Genomic DNA, 11,684 nt, shown 5'->3' on the forward strand with positions numbered 1-11,684 from the left:
TATACTCAATGGCATTAGTGGATACAAAATACAATTCATACTAGAAAAATTGCCACCAGTTCAACATTAACCCCAGAGGGTATTTCCCCTCTCTGTTAAAGAAACGAGAGGGACAAGCAGAACTGGTGTGACTAATTACAAAGGGTATCATGGGAAAACATGAACCCTTGGAATTCGTATCAAATATTCGTCACTTAACCGAAAAAAGATGGTGGATGTCGCATCATCATTGACTTAACTTCACTAAATATGTTTGTTAAGTATATACATTTCAAAATGGAAACGGTTGTTACTGCCAAACAACTAACTTCCAAAGGAAACTTCATGGCAAGCATTGATCTTAAAGATGTTTACTATTTAGTACCATTCACAAGGATACCTGAAATTTACCTGGATGGGGCCGCTATGGCAGTTTAAAGCGTTACCCAATGGATTCACATCAGCCCAAGATTATTCACCAAGATACTAAAACCAGCTCTGGCAATATTCAGAAGACAAAAACATATTGTCATGGTATATCTTGATGATATCTTAAATAATAGGCAAGACCATGGAATTGACTATGTCAGCTGTATCAGCTACCAAACAGTTATTCAAAACCCTGGGATTGTTTTACATCCAGATAAATCTAAGTTGAAGCCATCCACAATCATGGACTACTTGGGCTTCACAATTAATTCAGTCTACGTGACTGTAACATTGCCAAGAGACAAAACAGTTGAATTGGCACAATCATGCAACAATTTAATGGTCAACGAACTACCAACTATTCAACAAGTAACAGAGTAATTGGGAAAATGGTAGCAGCATTTCCGGCTACACAATTCGGACCTTTGCACTGTCAAAACTTACAAAGAGCAAAGGTACAGGCACCAAAATGACATACAGGTCATTATGATCGTGTCATGAAGTTACCCACTGAAGCAATATCAGAACTACAGTGGTGTGCAAAAAACGTTTGGCATAGTTTCAGCCCTATTATCATCACTAACCCTATGTTAGTTATCCAAACAGATGCCAGTGCTCAAGGCTGGGGAGCGACTAACTCCATATCCAGCACAGGTGGTAGATGGACTAACCCAGGGTCATCATTACCACTTACACTGGGCATTAATTATCTAGAGATGTTGGGTGGCTTTTATGGTTTAAAAGCATATGAACAAATATGCATCACTTGCATGTACGGTTACAAATAGACAATACTACGGTGTCGGCTTACATTAACCATATGGGCGGCATAAAATCGGTATCATGCGCAAGTTGGTCAACACAATTTGACAATGGTGTGTCAAAAGACATATTTGGATATCAGCAACTTACCTGCCATGTAAGCTAAATACAGTGGCAGACACCAGGTCACGTAAATTTAATGACAACATCGAATGGATGTTAAACCCCAAAAAAATTGAAAAAGTTATCAAGCAATATGGCACGCCAGATATCGATTTATTTGCATCAAGGCTAAATCACCAGGTACCTATGTATGTCGCTTGGGAACCAGACCCTGAGGCAGCAGCGGTAGATGCGTTTGCGCTGGATTGGGGAAATTCTTCTTCTATGCATTTCATCCCTTCTGCCTCATCAGTCGGGGACACAATACAAATGGACTCTGCTTCAGGTATTTTGATAGTACCCGACTGGCCTACGCAGCCATGGTTGTTGAAAATACCCAATACTCCATGACATGGTTGTTGAAAATCCGATGGTATTCCCCAGTGACCCAGAGTTATTAACACCCAGTGTCAGGCACAAGCCACCCATGCCATGAAAAAATCAAACTCCTGGGTTGCAGATTCTGCACAAACCACTTCTGGGACTGGGATTATCATAACAAACCGTCGACACCATGTCAGCATCCCTCCAAACATCCACTAAAAAACAGCACTTGTCCAGCATCAAAACATGGGAGAAGTACTGCTTGGATACAGGGACCACCTACTCAACCGCTACAGTTACCAACGTACTGGAATTCCTGGCGAACCTTCACCACGATGAAGGACTCAGCTACAGAGCCATCAACACAGCTAGAAGTGCCCTGTCTGTCTATTTAAAACCAGCTCCAGAACAACAGGCCATGGGGTCGCAACCGCTGGTGGTCAAACTAATGAAGGGTATTTACAACTCTAACCCCCTAGACCAAGGTACACCCATACATGGGATGTCAGTGTGGTCCTGACATACCTCAGGGGATGGCCACCAGCCAGTTCCCTCAACCTGGAACAATCTATGCTCAAAACACTCATGTTGATGGCACTTGTATCTGCACAGAGGGTCCAGTCACTGCACCTATTGCGATTGGACAGCATGCTCACAGCTCCAGACCAGATCTCTGTCGTTATCCAGGGACTGATCAAACAGAGCAGACCAGGAACACCTAATCCAGCCGTGTTTCATCCATTCCGGGCTTACCCGCCAGAACCACGGTTATGTGCCATGACCCACCTACTATCCTACATAGACACAACCAAAAATATTCGAGGGAGATGAAAAGCCTTGTGGGTCAGTCATAAAAAACCTTTTGGTCGGGTGACGAGCCAAACCATTGCGAGATGGCTCAAGCAGGTGCCAAAAGCTGCTGGGATAATCACTAACATGTACAAATCTCACTCCACCAGGGCAGCATCCACGTCGACGGCCAAAAGAATGGACATGCCTATAGACCACATCCTGGCTACAGCAGGATGGTCGGGGGAAAGACCGTTCAGAAATTTTATAATAAGCCGTTGGCAAAACCAGTTTTATTTGCAGAAAAGACTTTGCAGACTGCAAATATTTAATTTAAGCCCAGGGGAGCAGTTTAATTCTTGTTTTTATCGTTAACAAATACCTTTGTGTTTTTCTACAAACAGATTCATTGGTTGATTATGATAACACACTTCCTCCCTCAAGGACTTCGGCAGTGAGTGAAGTAATAACTGTTACACGGTTTGAAATCACAGAGCTTTGAAGCCTTCACGTAGTCACTCACGTGACTCCGAAGTAAAATAGTAAGATTAAACGAGAACTTACCAGTTTGAAGTTTGATCTGTATTTTATGAGGAGTTACGATGAGGGATTACGTGCCCTCCGCTCCCACCCTCAATAATATGGGTCAAACTGATAAACTGATGTCTCCTTGTCTTTACTATGTTTACTTCAATAACTGTGTCTATCTGTGATTCCACACCGCTGCTTTGAAGTATGCTGCGCATGCGTGCTGAACGGGTTCTTCACGTAATCCCTCATCATAACTCCTCATAAAATACAGATCAAACTTCAAACTGGTAAGTTCTCGTTGAATCTTACTATTCTATGGTGAAGGGCTCACTAGTGCATATTGCCAAGTGGGAGCATGGTCAGAAGCCGAAGCTCTAAATGGCCGAGGAGACATAGGGAGCTGGGGGTGGGTCGGCAAGTCTGCCCCTTATATCGGAAATTGGTTATAAGTGGGTCCGTTAAAAAAAACAAGGATTTCCTGGCTTGGGGGCCAGGCAGAGTGAAACACAAAAACCATAAAACACTGAGCCAGCAGAGAGAGAATTCGACAAGGAGGGATTTCAATGTTTACATGTAAACAAATAACAATTTTGCGACGGAGGGACACCACCCAAAAGAGCCCTCGTCACTCACAATGCTATCTGTGGCCGCTCTGGGAAATTTCAACTGAGCTCTCATAATTTTATCCGGATACTTATCTGGACCATTAGTTGCAGGTAAATCGGTGTTCAACCTGTAAAGTGGCCATAACTATTTACAGAGTCCCATTTTGCTTAACAACTGTTCTTTGCAGTACAGTTCTAACATAATCTCATGAGTCTAATGTTCCATGAATTCGTGTATAAAGGGAAGCCTTCTATAAACCTATTAACAGCTTTTTTTAGGTTATCTTAATCGTTTTTAGGGCTCAGCGGATGAACATAATTGTTTTTTTTTTATTACTACAATTTCAAGTGTTCAGTAGTTTCCAAAGTTGTTTCAAATTACACAGGTCTACAGGGAGTAGTGTGACAAGTGTCAAGGGACCTTTTATTGACTTCTGTACTGCTGGTACATTTTGAGACATCTCAGTGGAATACCACCTGATTGACACAATAAGCAGAGGACAGAGAAAGCTGGAAATGCCGCATCCAAGGAAGGATGATATTTTGAAGAGGACACAGTATAGACCAACTGGAATGAAACCTGTACATGAAGGATTAAATTATAATAAGAGAAGCAAAAGATCCCTTGAATTTGGAGGATTTGATTAAAGTTTTCAAAACGTTCAAAAACATGTACAGAGCAGATAGAGAAATTAAGATGGCTGGTTCTGATGTCTCTGATGAGGATGGCTGATCAGGCCTTATAGAAGTAAAGTATGGAAATATATTCAGAAGGTAGTAGTTTTGAAGTCATTTGACATATGTAACTTTCAACACATCTTCACCCTGGTACACACCTGCACTTCGTAAACTGAAACAGACTGGTCGCCGACTTGAACGACTCACAAATAAATCATCTCTCACAGTCCACCATGAAGCTTACAAACTCCACCTCACTGCCTACAAAGATGCCCTCATTGCTGCAAAATCTGCCTACCTCTCCTCCATATTCACCGACCCCTGCCTAAACCACAGAACCCTCTTCTCCACAGTGGGCAACCTCCTCAAGCCTCGAGCCAACACTCTCCCTACCTCTACTCCGGATCTCTGCAACTCATTCCTCCACTTTTTCGCTGATAAAATCAGCACCATCTATCAATCTTTATCCCCTGTACCCGACTCCCCAGCATCTACTCCACCACCTACCAAGGCCCCTCCTTTCAACATCTCCACTGACCTCCTTACCCCTCCTCCACACTGCTTCCTCTCCCAGTTTGACCTGGTCTCCCCTACTGAAATCTCCAAACTCATCAGCTCTTCCAAACCCACTACCTGCTCTCTCAACCCTCTCACCACTCCCCTGTTGAAGTCCTGCCTCCCCGTTCTCTGCCCCAACCTCACTAATCTCTTCAACTCCTCATTGTCCCAAGGAGTTGTCCCCTCCGCTTTCAAAACTGCTGCTGTCACACCAATCTTAAAGAAACCTGGTCTTGATCCCTCCTCTCTCATTAACTACCGCCCAATCTCAAACCTCCCCTTTCTTTCAAAAACCCTGGAGCGTATCATTGCGTCACAACTTCATTCCCACCTCCTTGCGTATAACCTATTCGAACCCCTCCAATCTGGCTTTCACCCCCTCCATAGCACAGAAACTGCTCTCCTCAAAGTCCTCAACGACCTCCTCACCTCTGCTGACACTAGTTCCCTCAACATCCTCATCCTCCTCGACCTGAGTGCAGCCTTCGATACAGTGAACCATAACATCCTGCTCACCAGACTCAAAGACCTCGGCATTGAAGGCTCTGCACTCAGCTGGCTCTGTTCCTACCTTTCCAACAGATCCCACTTCATCTCTCTCCATAACCACACCTCTGCTACAGCCACAGTCACTCAAGGCGTTCCCCAAGGCTCCGTACTCGGCCCCCTCCTCTTCATCATCTACATCCTCCCCCTTGGTCAGATACTCCGCCACTTCAACCTGGACTTCCACTGTTACGCCGATGACACCCAGATCTACCTCAGCACCAAATCCTCCCACAACCCCCCCCCTCTCCCATATCAACTCCTGTTTGTCAGCTATAAAAACCTGGATGCAACATAACTTCCTCAAACTCAACAGCGATAAAACAGAATTCCTCCTCATAGGCTCCAAATCCACACTCAGCAAAATCAATAACCCCACTCTCACCATCGACGGCACCACTGTCTCCCCATCTCCCCAAGGCCCGCAACCTTGGCGTGATCTTTGATTCCACCCTCTCCCTTGAGCCTCACATCCGCCATGTCATTAAAACCTCCTTCTTTCACCTTCGCAACATCGCCAAAATCAGACCCTCTCTCACACCTCCCGCTGCTGAAAGACTCATCCATGCCTTCATCTCCTCCCGACTGGACTACTGCAACTCACTTCTCCTTGGCATCAGCTCCACCTACATCAACCGACTGGTCCAGAACGCAGCCGCCCGACTCATCACCCACATCAAATCCTGGCATCAAATCACTCCAGTCCTCAAACAACTTCACTGGCTTCCCATCTCCCACCGGATCACCTACAAAATCCTGGTCCTCACCTACAAAGCCCTCCACCATCTGGCCCCCCCATATCTTACTGACCTCCTCTCCCCCTACCAACCCTCACGGTCCCTCAGATCCACATCAGCCAGTCTCCTCTCCATCCACAAGTCCAACCTCCGCAGTTTTGGGGACAGAGCCTTCTCCTGGGCAGCTCCCAGGCTCTGGAACTCCCTCCCCCAACTGATCCGCAATTCCGTGTCCCTCACCATCTTCCAGTCCCGCCTCAAGACCCATCTCTTCACCTCTGCCTATCCTTAGCCCCACATCCCCCTCCCTTTTCATCTGTGCTTGAATTGCCTCATATTGTGTTTTGAATTGAATTCTGTCTTTAATTTGTGTACTAGTCATGTCTCTACTATTTATTTCATTCCGCTTACATGTTTTTCCTCTACTTGCTAAATTTTTGTAAGGTGTCCTTGAGACTCTTGAAAGGCGCCCATAAATAAAATGTATTATTATTATTATTATTATTATTATATGGCAACTCACACATGGTCAATTTTAATAGAAACTGATGGTGAACTTTGCTGTTGGTTAGAAAACTACAAGAAGTTAAAGATATTTCCAATTTTACCTGAAAACACTTAAAAGAAAAGCTGCTACTCTCCTCGACAAACATATGATACACAATCCTCGTCTAATTTGCAGGTATTGTGGCCACAGCAGGTGCTAAATTTCAGTGAAGAGATCTTTATTCAGATACAGATATTTAACACATTAACACAGAAATTGGATCCATTTACCTGGGTTAGCTCGTACGAGAGATCAGTTCCAGTGAAATCACCGCCCTTGTGAAAGAGGCCAGGGCAGTTTATTTTACCAGTGTTGGTAACACAATACATTTTCCTCCAATGCTGCCATAAGTTGCATTTTTTGAAAATCTTTGTGCCTTTTCTTTCAATTTGATACCATCCTTACCTTTGACAAATCGGTAGTAAAGAAAGCAAACTCAATGCTAGCATTTATATTTCCAGAGGGCTTGTAAACAAAAACAGGGATGTAATGCTGAGGCTCTACAGGCTGGTCAGGCCGCATGTGGAATATTGTGAGCAATTTTCGGCACCATATCTGAGGAAGGATGTGCTGGCTCTGGAGAGGGTTCAAACGAGGTTTACAAGAATGAGTAGGTTAACCTATGATGAGTGTTTGTCAGCACTGGGCCTGTACTCGCTGGAATTTAGAAGAATGAGGGAAGACCTCATTGAAACATACAGAGTAATGAAAATCTTGGATAAAGTGGATGTGGAGAGGATGTTTCCACTCATGCAAGAATCGAAGACTAGAGGTCTGTAGTGTATATAATGGTAACTGTAACTTTAAGAACTGAGTACTACACTGGTATGATATGTGTCATGTGATATATTCAATATCTTATCAGTCTCATGAATATGTGTGAGTATACGCAGTGTACTTTTGTAAAATAACGAAGGCCCACGCGGACAACAGTGTGCACTGAAAACATGTGCTTGTTTCTATCTACATGCTGAAGCCATAATATACAATAGACAATAGATGCAGGAGTAGGCCATTTGGCCCTTTGAGCCAGCACTGCCATTCAATGTGATCATGGCTGATCATCCCCAATCAGTGCCCCGTTCCTGCCTTCTCCCCATATCCCCTGACTCTGCTATCTTTAAGAGCCCTATCTAGCTCTCTCTTGAAAGTATCCAGAGAACTGGCCTCCACCTAAGACTCACAACTCTGTGTGAAAAAGTGTTTCCTCATCAACATGGGTAGGAAATTCACCCTGGTTCCTGATCATAAGCCACTTCTCGCTATTCTTGGTCTTTGGTCAGCAATACCTACAATGGCAGCCTCGAGGATGCAGCGCTGGGCAGTTCTCCTGTCACAGTATGACTGTAGCATTGAATACCGCAGCTCAAAAGAAATTGCTATTGCTGATGCAATGTCGTGTTTGCATCATGAAGAATTAGATATGTGCACTGAAGGTGCTATCTAGAAGGTACAGGAGAAGGTACAGGAGAAGGTACAGGAGCCTGAAGACTGCAACAACCAGGTTCAGGAATAGCTACTTCCCCACAGCCATCAGGCTATTAAACCTGGCTCGGACAAAACTTTGATTATTAATAACCAATTATCTGTTATTTGCACAATCATTTTATTTATTCATGTGTGTATATATTTATATTATAGTATATGGACACATTGATCTGTTTTGTAGTAAATGCCTACAATGTTCTGTGTGCTGAATCAAAGCAAGAATTTCATTGTCCTATCAGGGACACATGACAATAAACTCACTTGAACTTGAACTATCTACATTGCAGAAGCAGTGGGTCAATGACTTTCCAGTCACAGCTGCTGCTGAATTGCTGCTGAAACTCAAAAGGACACTGCTAAAACAAGTATACAAACTTTGTGCGGATGGTCAGAAATAAAACCATGTTACTAATTAATTAAAACCTTATCACAATAGACACCATGAACTGCCATGTGAGCAAGGGTGTATTAATTGGAGTCCCAGAGTAGTAGCACCTAATTCTCAAGTCAAGTCAAGTTTATTCGTCACATACACATACGAGATGAGCAGTGAAATGAAAAGTGGCAATGCTCGCAGACTTTGTGCAAAAAAACAAACAAACTACAACAGAATGGAACAGAATCACATATTCTTTTACATATTAAATATTGTGGGCAGAAGGAAAAAGGGAAACCTCCCCCCCCCCCAAAAAAAAACAGCAATTAAAAAAAAAAGCAGAGTGGTACAGTAAAGTTAGTCCCTGGTGAGATAGGAGTTTACAGTCCTAATGGCGCCTGGGAAGAAACTCCTGCTCAACCTCTCCGTTCTCACAGCATGGCAACGGAGGCATTTGCCTGACCGTAACATCTGGAACAGTCCGTTGCAGGGGTGGAAGGGGTCTCCCATGATCTTGTTGGCTCTGGAGTTGCACCTCCTGATGTATAGTTCCTGCAGAGGGGCGAGTGAAGTTCCCATAGTGTGGCTGGCCGAACGCACTACTCTCTGCAGAGCCTTCTTGTCCTGGGCAGAGCAATTCCCAAACCAGATTGTAATATTTCCAGACAAGATGCTTTCCACAGCCGCTGAGTAAAAGCACTGGAGGATCATCGGAGACACTCTGAATTTCCTCAATTGCCTGAGGTGGTAAAGGCGCTGCCTTGCCTTACTCACGAGTGCTGCAGCGTGTGATGTCCATGTCATATCCTCAGAGATGTGGACTCCCAGGTATTTAAAACAGCTCACCCTATCCACAGTATCCCCATTTATCCTCAATGGTGGCTAGCAATTGTTTAAGACAAAGATTCCTTTGTCCATTGTGAACACACAGATATTGTGGGAATGAAGTCTACAGCCAGAGGTTGCATGTATTGGCCAGGATTGAACAATGACATAGAAGCAATGGCAAGCAAATGTAGCATATGTCAGAGTTGTAGAGGAAGGCCTGCCCAAACCCCTTTGCTAACATGGTCTTGGCCTACTAGGCCTTTTCAGAGGGTTCATGTGGATTTTTGTGAACACAGAATAATACTGTTTTTGTTTTGGCAGATAGCCACTCAAAGTGGATTGAGGTGGTACATACGGGTACAAACACAACAACAGAAAGAACAATAGACGCATTGTGGTCTATTTTTGTGTGTCATGGATGACCTGAAGAGCTTGTCTCTGACAACGGCCCCCTATTTCGTGCTGCACTGTTCCAAATTTTCATGAAACTAAATGATAGCAAGCATGCCTTAGTGTCAACTTACGATCCGGCATCTAACGGCACAGCCGAAAGGTCAGTCAGTATAGTCAAAGGGGCTTGAAGGAAATTCAAGTTCTTGAAGGGAATTCAAAATTGTCACAGCGGCTAGCTAGTTTCTTATGGAAATATCATACTACGCCACAATCTACTACAGGGTATACACCAGCTGAACTTCATGAAAAGGCTCAGAACTAAACTAAAATTGGTTCCACATAATGGAATTTCATCTAACCTATCTCCTCAGGTTGAACGCAAACAATCTGATCAGAAGCGTCATTATGGTGGAAGTCAAAAAGAACGCGTTCAATATGCATAATCAGGTTCGTGTGTAACAGCCCCCCTTACAAAGCAAACAAATGGGAGGTGGGAACAGTAGTTCTAGGTCCTGGTGTTTGGATGGGAATCTGATGTTGAAGGCCAAGCTATAATTGATAAATAGGAGTCTAGCATACAAACAAATACAAATGCAAATTGCCTTTATTGTCATTCAAACAAACAGAGGTTTGAACAAAATTTTGTTCCCTGCAGTCATAACAGCAAAATAAACATAACACACAATTAGCACAGTTTCACACAAACATCCATCACAGTGAATCTCCAAACACCTCCCCACTGTGATATGGCAAAAGTCTTATCTCTTCCCTGTTCTTTGTTCTTCTCCCACATCGAGGGGTCTGATGTTAAAGCCCCCGTGGGCATTAAGCCGCACAGGGCGATGTAAGGCCCTGCGCCAGGCCGATTCAAACCCCGCGATTCAGGGTGGGTGAAGTTGCCGTTGCAGGAGCTCCCGAAAATCGGTCTCCCAGTAGGGACATGCGAGCTCCCTATTTTCCAGTCCACGGGGCCTGTGGCCGAGGCCTCCGAAGCTCCGCAGTGGGGCAGTCGCTGCCATGCCACCACAGCCTCCGAGTCAGCCAACTCCGCGATGGTAAGTGAATAGTAGGTGAGTCCGCTGGCTTTGCTGGAGCCCCCAGGTCGATTCTGGTTGGGGGCCGCCAGCTCCATGATGTTAGGCCCCAGCAAAATGGAGACAAGGAAAAAGTTGCGTCTCCGTTCAAGGAAGAGATTAAAAAGCTTCCCCCCCCCCCCACCCCACATATATACACAGCTAAAAATAAACCGAAAACATACTCTAACAAGACGAAAAAAAAGACAGATGGACTGCAGGTGAGCCGCAGCCACAAGGCACCGCCACACTGATACAGTAAGAGTCCTCAATGACGAGGGGTTCCAGTGATGAGTTTAGTGCTAGTGACATGGCACCTGCTGCGGACCTATTGTAATAGTAAGCAAACTGCAGCAGATCAAGGCTGGCTGTATAGCTGAAGCTAATGAGCACCTTCACCAGCCTCTCGAAGCCCTGCATGACGGTAGATGTCAGAGCTACATGACGGTAGTCGTTACAACACGCTACCTTACTTTTCTTTGCCAGTGGGATGATAGTGGTCTTCTTGAAGCAGATGGGGACTTCAGAATGGAGTAGTGCATGGTTAATATATCAATAATACTTCTGTCAGCTGATTTGTATAGGTTCTGATGCACAGCCAGGAGCTCCATCTGGACCAATTGCTATCCATGAATTAACTCTCGGGAAAGCTAATTTTATGTCTGCCTCAGTTCAGTTCAGTTTATTTTACTGTCACAAGTACCAAGGTACAGTGAAACTTTTTTGTTGCGTGCTATCCAGTCAGCAGAAGGACAATACATGATCACAATCAAGCCAGTGACCTTTGGTACAGGCCGACCCAAGTCTGCCAGGGCAGGGCCGACCCAAGTCTACCAGGGCAATACCTTCTACCACAAACCTTCTATTCAAAATTATGTA

Source organism: Leucoraja erinacea, chromosome 4, assembly GCF_028641065.1.
Source record: "Leucoraja erinacea ecotype New England chromosome 4, Leri_hhj_1, whole genome shotgun sequence".
Classification (NCBI taxonomy): Eukaryota; Metazoa; Chordata; class Chondrichthyes; order Rajiformes; family Rajidae; genus Leucoraja; species Leucoraja erinaceus.